Source organism: Arachis ipaensis, chromosome B10 (genome assembly GCF_000816755.2).
Source record: "Arachis ipaensis cultivar K30076 chromosome B10, Araip1.1, whole genome shotgun sequence".
Classification (NCBI taxonomy): domain Eukaryota; kingdom Viridiplantae; phylum Streptophyta; class Magnoliopsida; order Fabales; family Fabaceae; genus Arachis; species Arachis ipaensis.
In genome coordinates, this window is record NC_029794.2 from 9,435,055 (window position 1) to 9,443,497 (window position 8,443).

The following is an 8,443-nucleotide window of genomic DNA, read 5'->3' on the forward strand; positions in this document are numbered from 1 at the left end:
GGACATTGGAACCTGTCTTTTTTTTTTTTTCTTTCTTTAATGGAGTTTTGGATAAATATTCTTTTCTAGGTTGAATACAGAACAGATGTTCTAGCATTTATACTCAATTATTTCTCTATCAACTTTTCACATGCCATGATCAGCTCATATTAGTCATAGGAATTTTTTTTACAGGGCACTATAAATTTTTTAATGAGTAAAAAATATACCTATCTTTATTCTGCACTGTATATGGCAACATAGATAGATACCTTTAATAACTCACCAAGTTCAATATATCCATTATCCATCATGTTATATATATATATATATATATAAATAAAAGACTAAGTCGGTAGTTTGACTCATATAATTTCCAAAGGCCAACTCAAACTTCAAACAATTTGACGGATAAATATATTTATATCATTCTAAACAAAAGAAATACACAAATGAGTTATCATAAATTATTGTTTATTAGAAGGCAAAGAAAAAAGTATTTTAATAATGATAAAAATTCACATGCAATTGTTTTTATGTGAAATTGATAATTAAAAATGTTAGATTATAATTTAGTTAAATTTATCAAATTATTTAATAATTCTTAACTATTAACCTCGCATAAAAACAAATTCAGTGAGTCTCTACCTTTAATAATAAATATAATGATAGCAACTATCAAATGACACAAAATACATATGCTTTCCAAGTATTTATAATTCTTTAGTTTTTTCATATTAGTTATTATTTTTATGTTGAAAAACATTATCGGCAGTACTTGATATACTACTGCATAGCAACCATCTAATTAATTCAAATAATTAATATGATATTTGAAGATAAAAATATTTGAACCTCTTTATTTTTGCCAACTATATCACTCTATATTTTCTATTTTATAATATTAAAATCTTATAGACTATATAATTTAGCAAGAAGGAGAGACAATGAAAGAAACATGCTAGCTTAGCTTGTTAATTATCTTGCCATAAAGATAAGAGAGGAAGGGAAAAAATTTTAAGGAAAAATAAGGAAGAAAACTATAACTAAGTCGGCAATATTTTTGAGTACATGTTGAGCACACAAGAAAGACTCTCATTTTTTTATTTATTATTTATCTTGTAATAAGTTCTATTCCTATGATGTTGAGTTGTTTTTTTTTAAATGATAATATATATGAACAAAGTCTAAAACTATTGAATATATTAAAGGATTTGTAATATATTAAGGTATTTAACAAAACTAGAAGAAGTCACCACCATCTTTGCAAATTAAAATAGTCTCAATTTCACTATGCACCTTATAAATAATATCCTTTATGTTCATATATCACTCTTACAAGGCGAACAGAAGATTAAATCATGATATATGTGAATCCTTTAATTGCTCTACCATATCATCATATGTTATGTTTTTCTTTGTATATAAGAATTTTTCTGTAGGATAAAAAATTGTTTGTACTCATCTAGGCACTAAGTTAATTGCTGTTATCTCTTAAACTATAAGATCTTTAGCTAGTGATGAGAGTGATGAGTTAGAAACACAAAAGAACACGATGAATATAGGAAAAAAAGAGAGCATAGATGGTGATTTTTGTAAAACTCTTGAGTCTAAACATATAATAATGATATAGGTAGACATCACAGTACAAAGGGAAAGGAATATATAGAGGCACCTTGAGATACACCAAATATCTGAAGACACATACAGCTACTGTAGTTTTGCGGATTGGAGGTGAAACAAGAAGAGTAGCAAGTTGTATATACCATATACAGCGCAGTAGATCCACGGTTGAAGTCGGTATAACTTTCTTCTTCGTTTACCTGAACCAAAAATAAACAAACAAACAAATAAATAAATCTAAGAGCTGTAATTAGGGATAAATTAAAACTGGAGTTACACTCAAAGGGAAGACAGTGAAAAGAAGAAGATCGAACTTATGCACAAATATGTATTGAAACCTCAGATCCAAATCAGGAGTGCAGATAAGAAAATAATAAATAATTATTTTTAGCTGAAAGAGATAATAGAAACGTAACCTTGCAGAAGTTAGTAAAGTGAGACTCCGATCCCGTGAGCCAGATCTGAGAGAAGGAGTAGCGGCTGCTTCTTCCGAGAGAAGGATCGGAGATGAACATGATCCTCAGGAGTCACAGAAAAACTTAAAACACAGACGTTTTTGGTTATTTACTATTTAGAGAAGGAGATAGGTACAGGAGTTCCTTTTTTTTCTTTTTCTTTTTTTTTTTCTTCGACCAAAAAGGGATAAAAAAATTTTTAAAAGCGAGGTAAGAGTGCAGCACAAGTCACAAGTGAAGGAAAAAGGGAACTTTGCTTAACACTGATGAAATCAGGTACGAACATTACTAATCCAAACCATGCGTAACATTGGAGCAGTGAGTGAGGGTAAGGAATGGTAAGCCCGTAAGGGGGAGGGAGTGAGGGACGCACAAATAAGCTGTTCGTACTAATGTCTAATGACCATTTTCCATTATTTATTTATTTATTTATTTTTGGAAACTCTTGATTTTTTTATTTTTTATCTTTCCTTTCCTTTTCTGGGCTGCTTTGCTGGCACCTTCTAGCACCACACGAGATTCAGCATATGAAAATTCTTCCATCACTACAACAAATTTATTCTTCAATAAAAACTTAAAAAGTGTGACTAGAAGTCTAGAAGTGACGATTTTACTAAAAATTATGCTTATTTAATTATCGAGAGGTTTTAACCGAGATTACTTATGAAATGAGAGCATATTATATTATTATCAAAGATATCGCTTTTCAATATCAAAATTTATATTTTTAGCGATATAAAATTTTAGAGACATAAATAGATTATGTTTTTAAAATATATATTTTCAAATTAATTCTCTAATTTATTTATTTATACTTATTATAAGTATTTAAGAAAATTCTAAATATTCCAAAAAATACAAGATAAAGTCCCAAATTATATATTAATCACAAAGAAAAGTAACAGACAATAAAATTAAATATCACATTTAAATTTTTAAAAGATCGTTATATACAATAACCTAAAAATAGAAAATTGGATAAATAATCGATAACCAATACTAATATACTCATTCTCATAAAGTGCTAGAATAGAGAGCGCTTTAAAACCCCTTAAATAACTAGATTACAACCAAAGCCATAATCAATAATCTACAATTGACTAGTCAATGAAACCCGTAGATTCCCTTGCATACCCTTTTTCTCTTCCTTTGCCATTGTTTCCACTGATTCCTCTGAGGTAACATAGGTGGAAGAAGCAAACAGAAGGTTGTTCTGCACTCCAGACAATACTTGAAATTCAAATTGTTCAAAGAACAAACAAAATATGAAAACAAGTTCAAGTGTATATCATATAATTACTTTTTATTTAGACAAGCTGCTATCCAGTTTAAAGGATACTGGAAATTATCAGCTTTGTCTTCGCTGTTATTCTATTCTTTACATCCTGTTTTTTTTAGGGGATCAAGGCTGCATAAGCATGATAGTTTGTTTAAAAGAATTATCAACTTTCTTTACATTTTATATGCAACAGGAAAATACAAATGCATACGAAATCCTCCAACCATCAAAATTAAACAGGTAGTTTGAGAATTATATCAATCGCATTTTAAAAGTCCACTGAAACTTGAAATCAAATCTCTATTTGAAAAAGAAAAAGAAAATTGAACTTGAACATCTTAAAGTTGCTGGAAACTTTACTACCAGATACAATACGAGGACAACTCTAATAAAAAAGATGCAAAAAAAGAGAAAGAGGTATTAGGCATGTAACAAGAACCGAAACAGGGGACAATAAAGTATGTACTAGCTAAGACCAGCACATACAAGTCTTGTTTCTTGTAGTGTTCGGGTAAATATAAGAAAACAGAAAATTAGTAATGTAGCTTGCTAATAGTTCTCACTTCTCATGATAAAGAACAAAGAATCAGCAAGTGCAAGTTCTTGTTTCATAACTTTGGGGTTCATAGCTGCAAACAAATTAGCAAGTACCTGTTCATTTCATTTGCCTTGTAAAGAAATCTGAAACCTTATAGCCAAGTAAAATAGCTTGAAGTACCTTAGTAAGTGATATCATGTGAGCTGCCTTAGCAGATAAATCTCCAAACATGAGATATCTGCAGAAATATTAACAGTAATGAATCACTTTATGCACCCCAAAGGCCCAAAGTAAGAATATAAGAATTTATATCATACTCTACATAAATATTTGGATTTAATTTTAATGCGCTGTTAGTGTAAAGTAGTTTTACACGTACATCTAATTACTAATGTCACATCAGCAAAAATAATTATTTTTCATATTGACCACATGAATAGTCATCTAAAGAATGGATGTGATTACACGACTGTCGGTGCATCAAAATTAAACTCAAAATATTTATAGATAAGGTTAGCAACTTAGCATAAAAGAGCCATAAAATAAGACTATTTATCTTTATTCTTCTCTTATGCTTTATAGCAACACGGTAGAAAAATGGTAGCTATTTTTAGTTACTTCTCTTAGTAGATGTCTGAAACAAATATTTTGGAGTCCATTGTTGAATACACTACACCCTTTTTGAAGGTTCACATCAATTACTCAAAATGGAGGGGAGATAAGGACAATCTGCACATACCTCTCTAGAGCATTAAAACGATTGTGTAGAACATGTTGGGTTTTTTTTCTTCTTTGTGAGGCCCAAGCCCAACATTTTGAGGGTGTCTCTTGCACTCATTATGCCACAACCCTAGTTCAGATTTTTGGGGGTCATTGAGAGTGAGAGAGAGTAGCCACCAAGTGAGAGAGAAGGGAAAAACAGAATTCCCGTTTTTGCCCAAAGCAGTAATATTCAAATGGCAGTTTCTTAGTTGTTCACCGTTGGATCGACTTAAAATTTAAACTGCGTGTTTCTATCATCTTGTTCTTCATTCTGGTCGGTGGAGATGTTGATTGGAGATTTGCAGTGAGAGAAATTGGCTTCACAAGAGAGAAATTAGGTTTCCCGTTTTTACACAGAGCAGCAATTTTGGAACGGCAGTTTCTCATTCTTTCACCGTTGGATCGACGTGAAATTTGAAATGTAGATTCTTCACATCTTGTTCTTCATTCTGGACGGTGGAGATTTTAATTGGAGGTCTGCAGAGGAAGAAATTGGCTTCGACAGTAGCTCTGTTTTTGGGTATATTTCATCTTCTTGCTTTTCATTTGTGAGCTTTGGTGCTTTGATGTTTTGGCTGGTTATATGCACATTTTTGTGCTTTGTTTGAGACTCTCTTGTACCTCATTTGATTATAGTGGATCTATTTCATTGGTCTGGATGACTCGTGGTTTTTACCTCTCACATTGAGGGGGTTTTCCACGTTAAAATCTCGGTGTGTTCTTATTATTGCTTTACTTGCTATATTTGCTTGTTATAGTTGCTGCTATATTGTGTTATGAGTGCTTCCATATTGTTCTTGTATTGGACATTTGTGTCGTTTCCGCTGCTAGGCTCTTTTCATACTGGCATCAGAGCTTGTTGGTATTTTTCTGGGCTTGTGAGTTTGTGAACAATGGAAGCTAATACTAATACTAGTAGGATGATCACTCTTAATGGTCTTAATTATGATTTGTGAAAGTCAAAAATGGAAGATTTGCTTTATGTCAGGAATTTTCATCAACCAGTTTTTGGTACAGAGAAGCCTAATGATAAATCTGATGATGATTGGACTTTGTTGCATAGACAAGTCTGTGGATATATTAGGCAGTGGGTTGACGATAATGTGTTGAACCATATTATTGGAGAGACACATGCTCGGACTCTTTGGATTAAGCTTGAACAGTTGTATGCTCGAAAAACTGGGAATAACAAGATGTTTTTGATCAACCAAGGGTTCCATGGTTGTTGCTAGAGGTACTCGACACTCTACTCTTTATTTAACTCAAGCAAAGATTGTGAAAGATGTTGTGAATGCTGCTGAGTTTGTTGATGAAACTGATTTATGGCATAAGAGATTATGTCATATGAGTGAGAAGGGCATGAATATGTTATCCAAGAGAAATCTTTTATCTGGTTGTAAGGTTGCTTTGCAAAAGTGCAACTATTGCTTTGCTGGGAAACAGAACAGGGTTTCTTTCAAGAGCCACCCACCTTCAAGGAAGTCAGAGATACTTGACTTGGTGCATTCTGATGTATGTGGGCCGATGAAGACAAGAACACTTGGAGGGTCTATCTATTTCGTAACCTTTATTGATGATCATTCTAGGAAATTATGGGTTTACACTTTGAAGACTAAAGATCAAGTTTTGAATGTGTTCAAGCAATTTCAAACTTCTGTTAAAAGAGAAACTGGGAATTTGTGAGGCCCAAGCCCAACATTTTGAGGGTGTCTCTTGCACTCATTGTGCCACAACCCTAGTTCAGATTTTTGGGGGTCATTGAGAGTGAGAGAGAGTAGCCACCAAGTGAGAGAGAAGGGAAAAACAGAATTCCCGTTTTTGCCCAAAGTAGTAATATTCAAATGGCAGTTTCTCAGTTGTTCACCGTTGGATCGGCTTAAAATTTAAACTGCGTGTTTTTATCATCTTGTTCTTCATTCTGGTCGGTGGAGATGTTGATTGGAGATTTGCAGTGAGAGAAATTGGCTTCGCAAGAGAGAAATTAGGTTTCCCGTTTTTACACAGAGCAGCAATTTTGGAACGGCAGTTTCTCATTTTTTCACCGTTGGATCGACGTGAAATTTGAAATGTAGATTCTTCACATCTTGTTCTTTATTCTGGACGGTGGAGATTTTAATTAGAGGTCTGCAGAGGAAGAAATTGGCTTCGACAGTAGCTCTGTTTTTGGGTATATTTCATCTTCTTACTTTTCATTTGTGAGCTTTGGTGCTTTGATGTTTTGGCTGGTTATATGCACATTTTTGTGCTTTGTTTGAGACTCTCTTGTACCTCATTTGATTATAGTGGAGCTATTTCATTGGTCTGGACGACTCGTGGTTTTTACCTCTCACATTGAGGGGGTTTTCCACGTTAAAATCTCGGTGTGTTCTTATTATTGTTTTACTTGCTATATTTGCTTGTTATAGTTGCTGCTATATTGTGTTATGAGTGCTTCCATATTGTTCTTGTATTGGACATTTGTGTCGTTTCCGCTGCTAGGCTCTTTTCAGAACATATCTCGGGAAGTTGGTGGATCCACAATGTATGTCACTATGAACCTCCAACCCATTTATCCGGAACTGGAAGTGCAAAAATTTACAATAGCAGCACCATTCAAATTTTCATGAATAAAAGACGAAACAAAAATTATGATAAGTATGTTTAAATGTAAACATCCATATAGCATACCAGTTTCAGAAGCACCAAAAGCAAAACAACTCAGAAGCAACCAGCAAGCTTAAAAAAAAAATAGAACTTCAAAAAAATTGAAATTCTCAAAAAAATATAACTATTGTTGTTGTCTTTTTCTATCAGCTAAACTTTTGGGATGAGTGATTTCATGACATAGAATCAAAACTCTATGTCGGAAAGGTCTAGAGTTCATCCAAAAGAAATTTTTGTTTGAGGATTATTCTCCTATCAGTTTAAATTTTTAAAATGAGTAGTTTTATGATAATCAGAATTATACAACAGAATTTCACAAAACAATGGAACAATGATCGTTGTGTTTCCTCCAAGAAATGCAACATATAATATATAATTTCACAATAACCTAAGAAATGGAACAAATATGTATAGAACACAAATGGAAAATCAGTCACAAATTACTTATTGTTTAACATTCTGAAAGTAAAATACTTATCACAGTTTCACACTCCACGGAAATACAGTGAAAGGCTGAGAGGGAGGACGATGCCTACCTAAATTGACGACGACGAAGAGCAAGGGAGGCGGTAGTGCCAAGCTGAGCAGCGATAGCTCCGACGAGACCTCCAGCGATCAGAATTTGTTGTAGACTTGTAGTGCATACAGAGCATCCGATCTCAATTCATTACTTGACCCCAACGGTTGGATTTGCATTTCCCATTGTGATATTTTTTTTGGTCGCTAGTCCAACGAAGATTTTATAATTGTCATCATGTGAAGATATTTCATTTTGACCATTGGATGATAAATTGTAGGGCTTGATTTTTATTTGAAGTAAAAATGTTACCTTTATTCAAAGTGTTGTTAAACAAATAAGTTATATTTTTTAAACAAGAATTATCATGAGAAGATATTTTTGGCATCTTTATGGAAGTAGTTGCCTTTTTTTTTTGTGACTATTTCCTCTCTGAGTACGGAGTACGTACTCTTTCCTATTTCTTTTATCTAAATATATCAATAAAATAATCATTTCCCATTGTGATTGATCCTTCCTTTTGTGGTAACCGTATTCTTTGCATTATTATTATTATTATTATTTTTGGTTTAATAGTGAAAATAGTTTATGGAAGATTAAGAATTTCTTTGGCGCCATTTTCGAAAAAAGTTTTTTTTTTATGATAA

At 32.7% G+C, this 8,443-nt stretch overlaps 1 protein-coding gene and 1 long non-coding RNA gene across 2 annotated transcripts in view; one reads left to right on the plus strand and one right to left on the minus strand.

Annotated features, from left to right (window-relative positions):
• Positions 1-305, plus strand: part of LOC110267703 — a 16,139-nt gene extending 15,834 nt beyond the window's left edge. The window contains exon 3 of the long non-coding RNA XR_002355586.1: positions 244-305. This is a non-coding gene — a long non-coding RNA (uncharacterized LOC110267703). The remainder of the gene's footprint in view (positions 1-243) is intronic.
• The window catches only part of LOC107624440 (MADS-box protein SVP), a 14,923-nt gene extending 12,352 nt beyond the window's left edge, over positions 1-2,571 (minus strand). Inside the window, exons 1-2 of the mRNA XM_021113512.1 lie at positions 2,019-2,571; positions 1,655-1,802 (exon numbers count right to left, since the gene is read on the minus strand). The gene's annotated coding sequence lies outside the window, so the exon portion shown is untranslated. The remainder of the gene's footprint in view (positions 1-1,654; positions 1,803-2,018) is intronic.